This window comes from Hipposideros armiger, unplaced genomic scaffold, assembly GCF_001890085.2.
Source record: "Hipposideros armiger isolate ML-2016 unplaced genomic scaffold, ASM189008v1 scaffold_21, whole genome shotgun sequence".
NCBI lineage: Eukaryota > Metazoa > Chordata > Mammalia > Chiroptera > Hipposideridae > Hipposideros > Hipposideros armiger.
The window spans coordinates 2,232,145-2,247,730 of NW_017731371.1; the positions used below are offsets into that span (position 1 = coordinate 2,232,145).

At 38.6% G+C, this 15,586-nt stretch overlaps 1 pseudogene; it reads left to right on the forward strand.

Moving 5' to 3' along the window:
- Nucleotides 1-13,040: 13,040 nt before the first annotated feature.
- LOC109379025 (regulator of nonsense transcripts 1 pseudogene) lies at nucleotides 13,041-14,961 on the forward strand (annotated as a pseudogene).
- Nucleotides 14,962-15,586: the final 625 nt, after the last annotated feature.

Below are 15,586 nucleotides of genomic sequence, written 5' to 3' on the forward strand. Positions count from 1 at the left end.
CGCAGGGCACTGTAGACATGTGTTTTTTTCAACTGCATATTTTGATTCATACTACAAGTCACAAAAGTCAACAATGCCCTTCTCCTATTGCATTAATGTATAAAAAACTCAAACTGGATAGAAAGGGGTTGATTGATTAGAGTAGCCACTTTTGCATTTTTTCCTCAAAGTGTTTTGCAAACCAACTGTACCAGAACCATTGGGAAGTTGTAAAAAAATTAAAATGCAGATTCCTGCTTGCTACCCAAAGTCACATTGGATACATTAGGATGAGGCTAGGAATTCACATGCTTGACAAGCATCCTAATGATTTTTATGTACACCAAGATTTGAATGCTACAGTTTTCCCATATGAACCTAACCCCACCTGAGTTGCAAAATATATTTCATGATGTTAAAAAACTATGATGGCATTGTTTGACTATGGACTGCTTTGTTGGCAGCAACAACTTTTATTCTTCTGTTTATCTTTGTCTGCAGAGAACTGAGCTATAAGCAGGATTGTAAGGTCAAATTCAATACGACCAAGAAAACCAAGAGACTTCTGGGAAGTGGTGTGAAGGATGAATGAGGAAGCATCCAGGTGTGTGTTTTGCCAGTTTTAAGGAACCAAAGTATTATTTCTAGATGGCGATAACAAAATTTACTTCTAGTGATAAAAATAATTTTTATTAAAGCATTACAGAGGAAAGAAATGTAATGATTATATGAAAGCCCCTATTTTGTCATTGAAATAATTGTTCTTATAATGTAATGTTTATTTATGTGAGAAATTTCATAATTCTATCAGAACAGATTGTACACAAAAGTTCCCAAAGATTACAGAGTTTTTTATGGATCTAAAACTGAGGATTAAAGGGCCAGGGAGGTGGCAGAGACCAAGATCAAAGAATCTGGCTGTACCTGGCCAACTCTCTAAAAATTATTTCAATTTTTATGCCTAGAGGTTCTCATTCATAAGAAATTAAAATAAATTAGTACTGTAATAACCTAGTGGGTATTTATAGTTGTAGGTTAACAGCTGTAGGTTAAATAGAAATGTGGGGGGTCCTTGGGCTAAGTCAGAGATGGTTTAGATGCTACCACTAGACAAAGGCCATGTTTTAAAAACAGCTGAATTAAAATACACTGCAAATGGAGCACATCTTCAGCACAAGCAGAAGGTGGATAGAGTCAGGTGTGTCCTTCTTTCAATGTCAAAGTGGGTTCTACCTCCAACACATCTTCTTCTACTGACTCACTAGTATATCACATCCAGTTTTGGCAGAAGAGCTGGGGAGCTTGAAGGGAATAAGCCTTGATTTGGACTGCATCCAGCTCAGGTCTCAAGGTGTGAGGGCCTCCAGTCGTGAGACTCCAATTCTAGCCATTCCAATGGTGCTAACAACGAAACTCAAAGCTCTCCCTGCCTTACTGAATCGTGTCTACATGGAAAGGCAAGCCAGCCCCTATTAGGAGAGTAAAGCCTAGACTGTGTGTGTGATACTTACTAAGTGCTTCACCTCCGTTTTTTATTTCAGGAGAGGAGGTTTAGAGACATTACTAAGCCAAGTAAAGTAAAGTCCATTTACTGTGATTTAAAGAAATCGTAGAAAGAAGCCAAAGAGTAGATGTTGGAATTAAGGACACACAAATAGAAGTTGCTGGTATATGGGCCCCTACATTAGTCCGGACTCTTATTAATCTGTACACCATGTGTCCCCTCCTCATCTCTAGAAGATTTTTGGACTTTATATGAAAAGATATCACATTCAGGGGCAGTCTCCTCACCACCACGTCTTCCCATGTCATAATCTCTGTCTAGCTCAAATGTTGCTGCTTCCCTGATGGCACCCGGTCTTCACTCAGTCAGAAGAATTACTCTCTGCCTCCTCTTTGTTCCTAACAGACTTTGCACAAATACATTTCATGATTAGGTTTTCGCCTATCTGTTGATCAAACTCCTAAAGATAAGGTCCATGTCTGGTTATCTTTGTATCTTCACAGCACAAAGCACACTTGCTTGCACAGAACTGGCATTTTCCAGTGTTTAGTCAACTGAATTTAAAGGAGTTATAAAAATGATTGCGGAATTTCCAGCATAAATATAGTTAGCCAGATAAAATAATACGTATTTAGTCTGATTTTTTAAAGCCATAGAAATTTTCCCAAAACTGAATGTTAGAGTTACCCCAATTTCAGCATGGATCTACCCAGATTAAAAGCTCAACTAATGCTGACTACAGATTGCTGTCAGTATATTTAAAGGTATTTGATAAGTACGATTCAAGAGATTTCAGAATATATTACTTTCTATTTGTATACAATGGGCATAACATCTTTTTACAATTACTGTCTTTTATTTATTTATTTATTTATTTATTTATTTTAGTTCTTTCATTTTGACTCATAGCTGAGAAGTGTTTGATGGAATAATATGAGTTTAGATAAACAGTCTTAATTGATGTTTAATCTCCAAATGATCAGAGACCTATTCAAAAGCCTACTGTTCTAACACATTTCAGTGGTAGGAGTGCATAATTAAACATCTGTCCCAAAATAGATAAATTACATAAATAAAATAGAAATAGATAAAAATATTTTGGAGACTTGATAAAAATCTATTTATACACGGAACAGTTGAATAATACCATTATTGTAATCAACTTTACAATGGTAAAATGTTTTAATCTTTTCCCTCAAAGTTAGCTAAATACATAGACTTATATTCCAATACATCCATCTAAACACAGAGCAGTTGCTTTTCATTCTACAGCAATCTATGTCTTAAATATATACACAAGTGTAAAAAGTATACTGCCCTGTATATAATCCACCTCTAGGGAAGTCATTTTTCTCAAATGTAAAGGTCAACTAGACAATTCAGAGGTCAATAGTGAGCAGTTGGTAAATTAAGAATGATTAACAATATCTTCAGCAATAATTTCAAAATCTGAAAACTGCTAGAATCTAGGCAGTGATTTTATTGGCCACTAAAATGTTCTTCAGCTGTAAAATAACATATAAAGGCTCTACTGATGAGCAGAGCTATTAGTGTGATCAGCTTAATTTTAAACAAATTTAAATATATTAATTTTTCTACTAAATATTTAACTAGGTATGCTGATGATGGTAAACTAATTCTGTAGATGGTAGTTATCTTGAGGTAATCAAAGCCTCAGGAAAATGAAGGAATTCTGACTATGGTTACTTCTTATAACCTGGGGGTGAAATTTATTTTTCATATCACAAAAGGCCTGTTTTCTTGCTAGCTAAGCCACATGGTAAATTCAACAGTTTCAGTTCAGTTCAACAAATACTTATTAGGTACCTTCCACAAGTGTCAGCATAACACGCAGGTTAGCAGTGTGGCCTCAAGAGCTAATCACCTGGTCAAATCCTTGCTTTATCACTTTCCACCTGGGTGACTGCTAACGTTACTTAATAGCTCTGTGCCTCGGTTTCCTCATCTGTAAAATGGGGGTGATAATAATAGTACCCATCTCTAAGACAAAATAAGTTTAAACAAAATAACGTGCATGAAGTTCTTTTTAAAGTCCTGAATTAGGAATTGCTTAATAAAGTATATTAGTCATGGTTCTCCAGAGAAACAGAAACAATAGGATATATAGAGACATAACTCTCTATATATGGAGATATATGTATATGTAGATATCTATAGATTCAGGATATATAGATATATAGACATATCACTCCATATACATATATGGAGATATATGCATATATAGAGATATTTCTATATAAATATATGGATATTTATTATGAGAAATCTGCTCACACAATTATGGAGGTTGGAAAAACCAATGCTTTGCCATCTGCAAGCTGGAGACTCAAGAAACCCAGTGGTGTAATTCAGTACAAGTCCAAAGGCCTGAGAACCAGAGGAGTGAAAAGCATAAACCCCAGTCCAAGGGCAGGAGGAGATGAGATGCGATGTCCAGCTCAAGGTGGCAGGAAAGGAAAAGGGGTGAATTCCTTCTTCCTCTGCCTTTTGTTCTGTTCAGGCCCTCAACAGATTAGATGATGCCGGCCCACATTGGGGCCCACATCTTCTTTACTGAGTCCACCAATTAAAATGCTAATTTCATCTGGAAACACCTTCACAGACACATCCAGAAATAAAATTTCATCTGGGCACCCTGTGGCTAGTCAAGTTGACATGTAAAATTAAGCATCACATAAATGTTGGCTGCTGTGGTGTGCAGGGCATTGCGTTTGATGCTCGGATAAGACATAAATACAACACAAGCCCCTCCCATAAAACAAGGCAGTTCTGCAAAGCTCAGGCAAAGAGTCATCATTTTGGCCTTCTCCATAATCCCAATTTGGAGCATTTTGGTTGACTAAGAGGAAACAGTGAGAAACATTCATTTTATACTTCCAACATAACTCATTTGCATGGTGATCAAGTTATTTAAAACACAGAAAAAGTTTGATCTTGAAGAAAGAGTTCATTTGAATAAAAGCCTGAGGAGAAATGACTTCGCTTCTCCTGGCGTCCACCAGCCCTCTGGAGAAAGACACTCCCTGGGAATTGCCTTTTTCGGTTTGTTGTTGTAATTGGTTTCCAAGCGCTGTTGATCCCTCTCACCAGAAAGTGGCCGGGAAACATTAATTTATTTCTAGTCCCTTTATACTTGAGATAAAGTTAAAATTTAGAAGTTCAAATTTAAAAGATCAATATATATTTCCAGGCCAGCATATCCTCTCATTTCAAAAAGGCTTTTCGTAAGAATTGGGTGGCTTAGCTGAGAGAACCCTATCATTTTTGCAGGGCTAATTTGAGTTTCAATATGGCCCTGGGGGGCTACGGCAGGCATAGATAGAGGGGGGGCGTCCAGCATTACTTGAGAATTTTTGGAACTTCTGCTTCTTCCCTCTATCACTGAACACCCTTTCTTCCCTCAGTGAAAGAAATCTAAATGCAATAGGCTTAAACACATACAAAGAACTTACAGGCTCACATTAAAGCAAAAAACAAAACAGCCTCAGGTAAACTGAACTCAGAGGCAGCTGGGCCAGAACTCAGTAAATATCACTGAGAGCATCTTTGCACATGATGGGCATGGTATCCCCTATCAGCCCATGTGCCCCATCCTGCCCGTTGTGTAACCCCTGCAGAAAGACACCATCTGCACCTCCCTATCTGAACCATCTCCCTCCCCTTGGGCCACATGCCCAGTCCTGTGCCCTTGGGGTTTGGGGTATAGGTCACCTGCCCACACTGAGAGCAGCACTAGAATATACTAGAAAAGAGCAGAAGTCTGGCAACCCACTACCCAGGTTTGGATCTCAGTTCCACCATTTAGTAGCTGGGTGATGTTAGGCAAATTCTTTAACCAACCTGTGCCTCAGTTTCCTCATCTGAAGAATGGATCTCATCCTTTTGTTGCACAAGAACACTGCCCAACACCTAGTAACCACTCAGCATTATCAGCAGTGCTACCAACTGGGAGGAAGATGAGGAGAAACAGGAGGAAGAATCAGCTAATGAAGCCCCCACCAGAATCACATGGAGTAGGGGAAGGGTAGTCTTACAAGGAGTTGGTTCAAGGCAATCAACCAATCCATCAATCAATCAACAAACAAACAAAAAATCCTCCAAACTAGCAGGTATTTGTTTCTAGCCCTACATCAAGCTGTTATCCTCTGCTTTGTTCTCTAATAGACTCCCACAAGGTTTGGGTGCTAGAAAGATAACACCTAGACTACAGATAAGTAAATCTCTGCGGATGTCCCTTCCTGCTTGCTGACATAAATATAAATGTGCTGTTTCTACGCTTTTAAAAATGAAGCACTTTAACATGGTAAAGGTATGGTTTAAGGCTCCGCCAAGTAATTTTCAATTTGTAAATCCTGCCGATATGTACAGGACTAAAGCAATGATGCTACGCATGACTGTGTTGCAGGGTGGAAAAAAAAAAACCCATGTCAGACATGTCTTTATTAAAAATAATGTCACTCCCTTAAAAACTTCTTTCCTACAGAAAATGGATTGCACTTTAGTGGTGCAGGCGGGGAGAAAGGAGGCGGAAGAGGCAAGGGAGCAAGAAAGGAAGGGGGGGAATCAAAATAAACCCACTCCTGTGCAGAGCGTTGGAAATGTGGCACTAAAGAGACTTCCTGTTCCGTGTAGAATTAAGTGCTGGCAGAGGCTGCGTGCAGGGCTGTGGGTGTACTCAGCTGTGCAGAGCTGATTATAGAAGATGAAAGGGCTTGGCAATTTATTTCATCTCACACTGAAGCACTGCTGACAACTGAAAGTGAGGACAGAAGGATTCATTTGTTCAACTTCTGTTTTAAAAAGCAGACTTCAAATGATACCACAGAGAAAAAGGAGGAAATGCTGGGGTGTGATAAAATGTCTATTTTTTTTTTAATACACTGGCTGCAGCATTTGTGTTTTGTAGATGGGTTTGGAAGGCTAAGAGGTTGGCTTTGTGCGGTCATTATCAATTCCAGGGAATGACATGTATGTACGCAGGATCGATTACTAATCAGATGGGCCAAGTTCACCTATCCTGACCAAAGCACCCATGGCCATTTATCCCTGAGTCCAAAGATCAGGCAGAATGAAAAAATCTCATGCTGCAGTGTTTAAATACTTTTTAGAAAATTGAAAATTGAAACAATTTTATGCATGATCTTTATACTAAAAGTGAATAAATACATTCTACATGAAAGAGAATATATTTTACATTTTATAATCTGGTCTTTTTAAATTTTAGGTCCTATATCCAGATTTTCTTCACTTGTGCTTGCTTGAAATTTTGGAAAAAACGTTCTACTTCCTTTTAAATAAAATGTGATACTACTTTTCACCAAAACATTTAGTGTTTAAGAATGAGGAATACTTTTCAATTCAAAGACTCATATAAATTATTATGAGTTTTAAACTACCTAGCTAAGTGGTCTTATCCCAAAAGATTTATAAAGACAGGTAATATCCCATACTGGTAGCCACATTAGTTATTTATGATTAATACACAAATACAGATCTAAATGTTAATGCAAAGATAAAGAAATACACTCTGCCTGTAATCATTAATGTGAAACTAAAGTATCAATCACATCATTTTTAAGTAATTTCTTTCTTAAGTAATTCAGTTTAATCACTGAGTATTTTCTTTGTAATTTATACTAGAAATTTTGGTTATTTTCACTCTTTTCAATTTAGGGATTTTTTTTTGGCAAAAAAATCAGCAAAGCAATAACCATGGGAAAGATTATGGCTAAAATAAATTCATTAGCTCCCTTAGCTTCTCAAAGCCATTAGGTTCAAGAGTTTGTTTTTCAACAAATGTTTTTGGAGCACCTGCTGTATGCCAAGCACTATTTTAAGGAATAGGGATAACAGCATTTACAACACCCCTGGAGTTATGCAGTGTACAGCCCTGCTTCCAGTTCAACAGAGGGCAACAAAATGTATGAGTAAACTAATGGGCAAAATAGGTAAGAGTTATGGGTTCGATAAATTTAATAACACTGGTAATACCATAAACACTGATTAGGCGTAGGGAGAGGGAATTGCTTATGGGAAAAGTCTCACCAAAAACAAACAAACAAACAAACAAACAAAAAAACACTGCCATCTGCAACAAAATGGATGAACCTGGAATATGTGATGCTCAGGGAAATAAGCCAGACTCAGAAAGACAAGTACTGCGTGACTTCACTTATATGTGGAATCTAAAAAAGTCAAACTCATAAAAGCACAGAGTAGCATGGTGGTTGCCATGCTTGGAGGTGAGGGAAATGGTGGTTAGAGTACAAACTTTCAGTTATGCAGGATGAGTAGTTCTGGAAGACCTAACATGGTGACTATAGTTAAACACTCTATTGTACACTTGAAATTCGCTAAGAGTAGATCTTAAGTGTTCTCACCGTGCACACCCACAAATGGTAACTATATAAGGTAATGGATATGTTAATTAGACTGATTGTGATATTTGTTTCACAATGTATATGTATATCAAAACATCACGTCGCACACCTTAAATATTAATTTTGATTTGTCAATTATACTTCAATAAAACTGAAAAAAAAATTAAAAGAAGTAGCGTTTGAGCTGCGACTGAATGAGAAATACCCAGCCTTGTAAAGGTCTGAGGAAGAAGGTTCCAAACACCCTAACACAAGAGTAGCATGAGAATAGCTCAAATTGAGGCTCCTGGTCCCGCCTCAGGGGATCAGAGGGTGGAATTTGAAGAAGTTAAGAAGAGCAAGTACGGAGAGAAATTATAATTCAATTGTGATTGTTGTATTGAGGTTCTAATGGAAAATCACAGTGATCAAAACCCTATAGAAGCAAAACTCAAGTCTGGGACACTATAGATTTGTTTGTCTGGCTGAGTAATTAGTTTTCAAAGGCACTTGGACCCTGAATTGTACATTTTGTTCTGCCCTAATGAATGGTATTTAAACCAAATACTAGAAGACTGAACATACTGTGAAAAGGGTCTGTTACAAGAGTTGGTCCAGGCACCAACAGGCTCTGAGAAACCCAGTACCCTTTACTTAGGTTATACACAACTTAATATTGAGCATAACATTGAGTGCAATATTGAGTATTGAGTATATTCAGTACTATTCCAATACTGAGTACAGCTTACTTACATACAGCCTAATACTGATTTTTGCATACCAAACTATATAAAAAAACGTAATCAGTTTTCCACATAAGCTAATCTTTATTACTGAAAATACCAAAGATATCCTGGGGTAGGTAAAGCACATAAAATCTTACACCTACTCTTATAGTAAGTAATTAATAAATGTTGAATGAATAAATGAATGTCTAGATTTCAATCATTTGTAATTCAATACAAATATGCTATTTAATTGAAAATATTTAATTTGCAAGTTAGTTTGAATGTTTCTTAATTTTTGACAAAATTTAAGTCTATATGCTATAAGGGATGTGTGATATTTTATATTTTATTAAGAATTATAAAAATGAGGCATTGACATTAACAATTCCATTCTAATATATAATATATTGAGCATGATTATAGGTATACTTAGTTTGGGGCATAGATTTTATTTCCATAAAGACGACTTGGGGGAAGTCACTGTGGATTTAATTAGATGGTTTTGATAAAGCCTGTCATAAAATATATTTTTCTTAAATTTGCCTTCACAAAAGAGTTAAATCATAGGAAAATACTTTAAAAATACATCTAAAGATAGTGCTTCTGAATAACCAGGACTATTGAAAACAAATCATTGACTCAAGCACATGAGAAAAATAAACAAACCAGGATAGCAACTGAGCAGCAAGCCTGTTTATTTTTCATTCCCTGCCTTTTCTTTTCATACGGTACAAATTAAACATAGTGAAATGCACATATCTTAAGAATGTAGTCCAATGGGCTTTGACAAGTGTTTACACCCTGTAAACAGCACCTGTACCACAGAAACTTCCCTCAAGGCCCTTCCCAATCAATCTCCTCACCCTCCACTTAAGGCAATCACTTTTCTATCACCACAGCTTAGTTCTACCAGTTTTAATAATTCATTAAAGAGAAGTATATTACTTAGCAATAAAAAGAAATGAATTCTTGATAGACACAACATACATGACCCTCCAAATAATTATGCTGAAAGGAAAACAAACAAAAAGTACATACTACGCTATTCCATTATATATAATTCTAGAAAACGCAAACTAACCCTTAGTGACAGAACTCAGATCACTGGTTGTCTGGGCACCAGGGAGAGGGATCAGGAGGAGGAAATACCAATGGGCATAAGGAAATTTGGGGGATATATTCATATGTTGAAACTTATAAAACTGTGCACTTTAAATATGTATAGTTGACTTTTTCAATTGCAGCTCAGTCAAGTTTAAAATCATAACTCTCATCGCAAATCAGTTTGCTGGAAAAGAAAAGTTCACTTTGCAAGCCACACTAAGCTTTTCTATTCAATAAGTAATTAAGCTTTCATAATTTTTTTTTTAATTTGGAAAATTTTTATCGTGTTTTTCTCCAAATATTTTTCTCTAATGCATTTTTTTCTCCTCCTCCTATGATTCCAATTCCACATACTTGTGCATTCGATGTCTTGGTACTGTCCCTTAATAAAGAGGTCAAAACAGTTCCGTATTTTTTTTTTCACTCTGAGCTTTGGTTTCACTTACTTGTATTGATTTATCCACAAGTTCACTGATTTTTTCTATTGTCCAATCTGTAGTTATGACCTCCAGTGAATTTTTCTTCTTGCTTCACAAATTTCCATTTGACTCTTTTTAAGTTACCATTTCTCTACTGGGAACCCCTATCTGTTCATATATTATATCCAGATTTACTCTAAATATTTGAAAATATTTATAATATTATCTTAAATTATTTTTAGCCCAAGGCTCTAGTTAACATTTTTTGTTCCAATTACAAAACAATTGTGAATACAATACTTAGAATACTTAATCTAAGTAGGTGATTCCTTCATTTAATGTTTTATGCACTTTTTATTTACTATAGTCAAAGCACAAATGCTTTACAAACCCACAAACCCTTTTTACACCCTGTTTATCCAATATTTTGGACACATATTATGAGATGTGCACTGGACCTAAAATTAAAAGTTCTGTGAGAACTGCTATCATTGGAAGAAGAGACTCACTGCTCTACTAAATTTTTTAATGTGGTTTCAAGCATATATACAGTTATATATGATTAACTGTTATTAATCAAGCCACTAAAACACAATAGCAAAAAGTCCAGCTCTACCTTTAGAATGTTATTTTCGTTTTTGTTTTTACAAGTTGCTTGTATCTATTATCTTCTGTAACAAAGACATAAACAAAGTAATATCTTAATTCAAATTTGATTTTTGTTTGTTTGTTTTGAAGTGATGCTGCACTTTAAACTTCTCTTGAGGTTTAAGTCACATAAAATACAATGCGTATATCTTACGTGTACTGTACAGTTCCATGACTTTGACAGTTGTATACCTACATGTAATGACCACCCAAATTAATATAGAGAACATTTTCATCACCCCCAAAATTTCCCTCATTCCTCCTTTCCAATTAGTTTGCTTTTCCTCAGGGGAAACCAGTTTCTGATTTCCATTAACATGGGATAGATTTGCCTATTCTTGGATCTCATGTAAAATGAAGTCATACATAAGTACTGTTTTGCATCTAGATTCATTCACACAAATATTTTTGAGATTTATCCATGTTGTTGCATCAATCAAAAGTTCATTCTTTTTTATTGTTAAGTAGTATTCCATTGTATAAATATACTACACTTTCTTTACCCATTCTCATATTTGATGGACATTTGGATTATTTTCAAATTTTGGCTATTATGAATAAAGTCTGCCATGAACATTCTTGTATACATGTTTCTATGGACATATGTGGTCATTTCTTTTGGCTTAATACCTAGAAATGTAATTGCTAAGTCAGAGGATAAATTTATAATTCACTTTGACAGTTTATTTATGGTTAGTGTTTTTGGGATATACCTTTTTTCACTATTTTACATTTAACTTGTTTGTGTTTTTAGATATCACATAATGCAAATGGGTCTTGCTTTTTATCCAGTCTTACAATTTCTTTCTTTCGAATGGAGTATTTAGTCCATTTACATTTAATGCAATTATGATCTCCTTCAGATCCGTTTACTTCTACTATATTGGTATTTCTTTTCTATCTGTCCCACCTGTTATTTATTCCATTGTTCATTTATTCCTATTATCTTTGGGGCTTATAGACTTGTTATTATTAAATTGTATCTACTTTATTGACTTTTTAGCAATACTTTTGTGTGTGTATGCCTGTCTGGTTGTGCATGTTTTAGTGATACTCTAAAGACTGCAATATGCACACTGTCTCAATTCAAATAATATAATACTTAAGGAACAATCCGAGAGCTATATAATGTATAATTTCACTTAATTCCTACTCAATTCTTTGTATTCTAGCCATATATTTCAATTCATCATGTTCTATAAATCCCACAATCCATTATTCTTGTTTTCACTAAAAAACAGTCAATAATCTTTTTAAAAACTTCAGTAATGTCACGGGTCTGGGAAGACTAAAATAAGGGTTCAAGAGCATCAACACAGCCAGGACTTAAGAGGTCAAGATTCTAGAGAGAAGAGTTCAAAGAATTGAGCCCAATAGTCTGAGCATCTTTTCTCCTTGAGCCATTTATCAATTTGTAACTAGTGTAGACCAAAAAGGATAGAAGCAGCAGAAAGTAGCTGCTATGAGTTTGAGAGACTATGCAGGATTTTTGTCAGTTTCGTGGTTCTGGGGAGATTTTAAAAAACGGGGTTAAAGGACCACCAAAATGATGGGGTTCTGATAAAACCCCCAAGTATTTAACTGGATACCAGAAGGGGTACAGTGTAAGAGTGAGGTTAAGCTGGAAAGAGATGGGCCTTCCAAAGACTGAAACCCAGCTGTGAATCAGCGCAGCATGTTTGGATTAAAGTAGCCCATGCCTACTCTACCTGCCTGCCAGAAGCAAAAGAAATCCTCTCTAGAGAAATATAACATTTTCCAGGACTTCTATAATTTTTATACATACTTTCCATAATTCAATTTTTGAAAATTTACCAGGTATTCAAAAGATAAGTAAAAAAGCAATAGAAATGGATGCACAGGTGATCTGGATATTGGTTTTCAGACATAGGCTAAAATAATCATGATTAATAAAAATAATAGATGACAAGATGGAGAAATTAACTAGAAAACAGGAATTTATATCAAAGTAAAATTGTAAGTCTAAAAAATAATATTTGAAATAAAAAATGCAATAGAGGCCACCACACATCCACCAGAATAAGTAAAATTAAAACTACGTACTTACAACAGGTGGCAGCTGCACGGGTAGTGGTTCCTGCTGGGGGCTGACACAACAAGGGGAGCAGCGGACAACTTCCTGGGCAGCAGCAGCGGCTAGGTGTGCAGATGCTCGGTGTGCATGGCTCTCCGTCTGGCAGCCAAGGCCTCAGCGATGAGGCGGGCTCGAGCGCAGCGCGGAGGCGGCTGAAAAGCTCCACACGGTGGCACCAGGGGCATGAAGGCTTAAGGGCCCAGCTCGGAGATGCTCACCTTCCTGGACATCCAGGAAGCAGAGCTGCTGGGCGCCCTGAGCTCCAGTTCGCTTACCTCCCCAATCACCCACCCCAGCCAGACGCGGGCGCCCCCAGCGGCTCTGGCGGTGGTTGCGCCAGACACCCGATTCACGCATGCGCTGTGACCTGCCAGCGCCATGCCGCACAGGTGCTGTGACCTGCATCCTGTGGAACAGGAGGCGGATGACAGCATAGCCAAGACCAGCTGGTGTTGGCCGAGCTGAATTTCAAAGAAGATGAAGATGACTATTACGTGAAGGATCTCTATGTACATACCTATAGTTAAAGCGGAATGTACGATTCTGTTTTCGAGGTAAACTAGAATATCAGCAAGAAGCGGTTCTGTAACCAACATGGATATACTTCAGTCAGACACATTGTAAATCACCCTTGTGAGGGCAAAATGCACAAGGATGGCTCCCTGGGGGTAGACAGTTCTGGAGTGTTGCAACTGTGGCTGCCCAATTTTCCTCCTTGGCTGCATTCCTGTCAAGGCCAACTTGGTGGTGGTGCTGCTGTGCAGGCCACCCTGCTGCAGTCAGAGCAGCCTCAAGGACATCAACTGGGACAGCTTATAGTGGCAACTCCTGACCCAGGACCAATGCATGTGGGGCTGGCTGGTCAAGATCCCTTCGAGTAGGAGCAGTTGGAGCTAGCCACCTAGCAAATCAACAAGCTGGAGGGGTCCAGGATGGGAAATCCTTCCACTTCCTGGAGGACCTGGAGAAGTGGGGTAGGGGTGGATGAGGGGCCACAGCAGGTCCTCTGCAGTCCCAGGACTCTTACCAGTGCCAGAACATATTTGGTCCTCAGGTCAAGCTGGAGACCAACTACAGTTAGAAACAGTTTCAGACTCGAGACAACATCATGGTCAGGTGGGGCCTGGGCCTTAAGAGAATCACCTTTTTCACTTTGCCCAAAACTGATGCTGGTAATAAGAACTTAGGCATAATTTGGTTCAGAGACATGCAGCTCAAGCAGGGGGATGATATATGTCTGCCGTACAGTCACCAGGAGCCCCTGTGGAAAGCAATCAGCTCAGTCATCAAAATGCCTGATAATTATGCCGATGAGATCGTCATTGAGCTGCAGAGTAGTGTGTGTGCACCTGTGGCGGTGACTCCATAACTTCCAGGTAGATTTCATTTGGAAGTCAACTTCATTTGATAGGATGCTATGTGCTTTGAAAATGTTTGCTGAGAACAGCACCTCTGTGTGGGGCTACATTTAACACAACCTGCTTGGCTATGAGATGGAGGATGTGACCATCAAGCGCCAACTGCCTAAATACTTCAGGGCACAAGGTCACCCCAGCCTTAACCGCTCTCAGGTTTACACCGTGAAAACTGTGCTGCAGAGACTGCTGAGCATGAGCCAGAGATCACCAGGCACAGGGACAACAGTGACCTCAACCACCATCATCTACCACCTGGCTCAGCAAGGCAACAGGTGTGTGCTTATCTGTGCTCTGAGTAACAGAGCCCTGCATCAGCTGACCGAGAAGATCCACCAGACCTGGCTGAAAGTCGCACGGCCATCAACTTCCCAGTGTTGTTCCCAGGCCTGCACAGCCATCAGGGACATGGATAGCATGCCGGAGTCCCAGAAGCTGCAGCAGCTGAAGGATGAGACCAGGGAGCTGTTGTCTTCGGAAGAGAGCAGTTGTCTTCGGAAGAGAGCAGTAGTGGGCCCTGAAGCACATCACCGAGAGGGAGCTACCAATGAAAACAAGCGTCACCTGCTGCACAGGTGTGCGTGCGGGGCATCCATAAGCTCATCAACATGCAGTTCCGCTCCATTTTAATCGGCCAAAGCACCCATGCCTGTGTTCGAAGAGTATTTTCAGAAAATATAGTGCTTTGAGTTTTCTAGCTGTCTTTTAAAGAGTCTTTCAAAGGAATACTGAAAAAATATTCTTCCCTGAGTTTGCCTCTCAAATCTTAACGAAGAGTGGACCTGAGAGATGGGAGAAGCCTCCGGAATCAAAGTTTAAACAAGCCAACAGAACGCCAGATAAAGATCAGCACCTGTGATGCAACTGCGAAGATTTGTTTTCAGCATTAGCTTCCAGCTGCTTCTCCCTACATGTCAGGGCAGTGAGGGAACATCGTTTAGGCCAGGCAGCTCCATGTTCTTCACTGGACTCTGAGGCTCAAAGCACTTCCCAGCCAGTGGACTGGGCCTCCCTTCCCCGCCGCCCCAACTCCCCAGGGACATCAGGCAGGACTGGCCATGAGACAAAATGGCAGCAAGGTGGCTCTTCCCAAGGATTTGATGGAAGGCAGAAGCGAAGGGGGCCAGAGAAGCGCCCACAGTCCCTGTGGCTGGTTTGACACTCAGCAGGGCCTCGGTAGGCAGCACCCTTTGTTCTCTAACTTCCCCCAAGTTTGGAGCCCTCTACTTGTGGACACAGCTTCAATGACGTGGTTGTTTCTGCCTTTTGAAGGAAAACAATGAATTCAGAATAAGTTGGTTCTGTGTAGAAGGA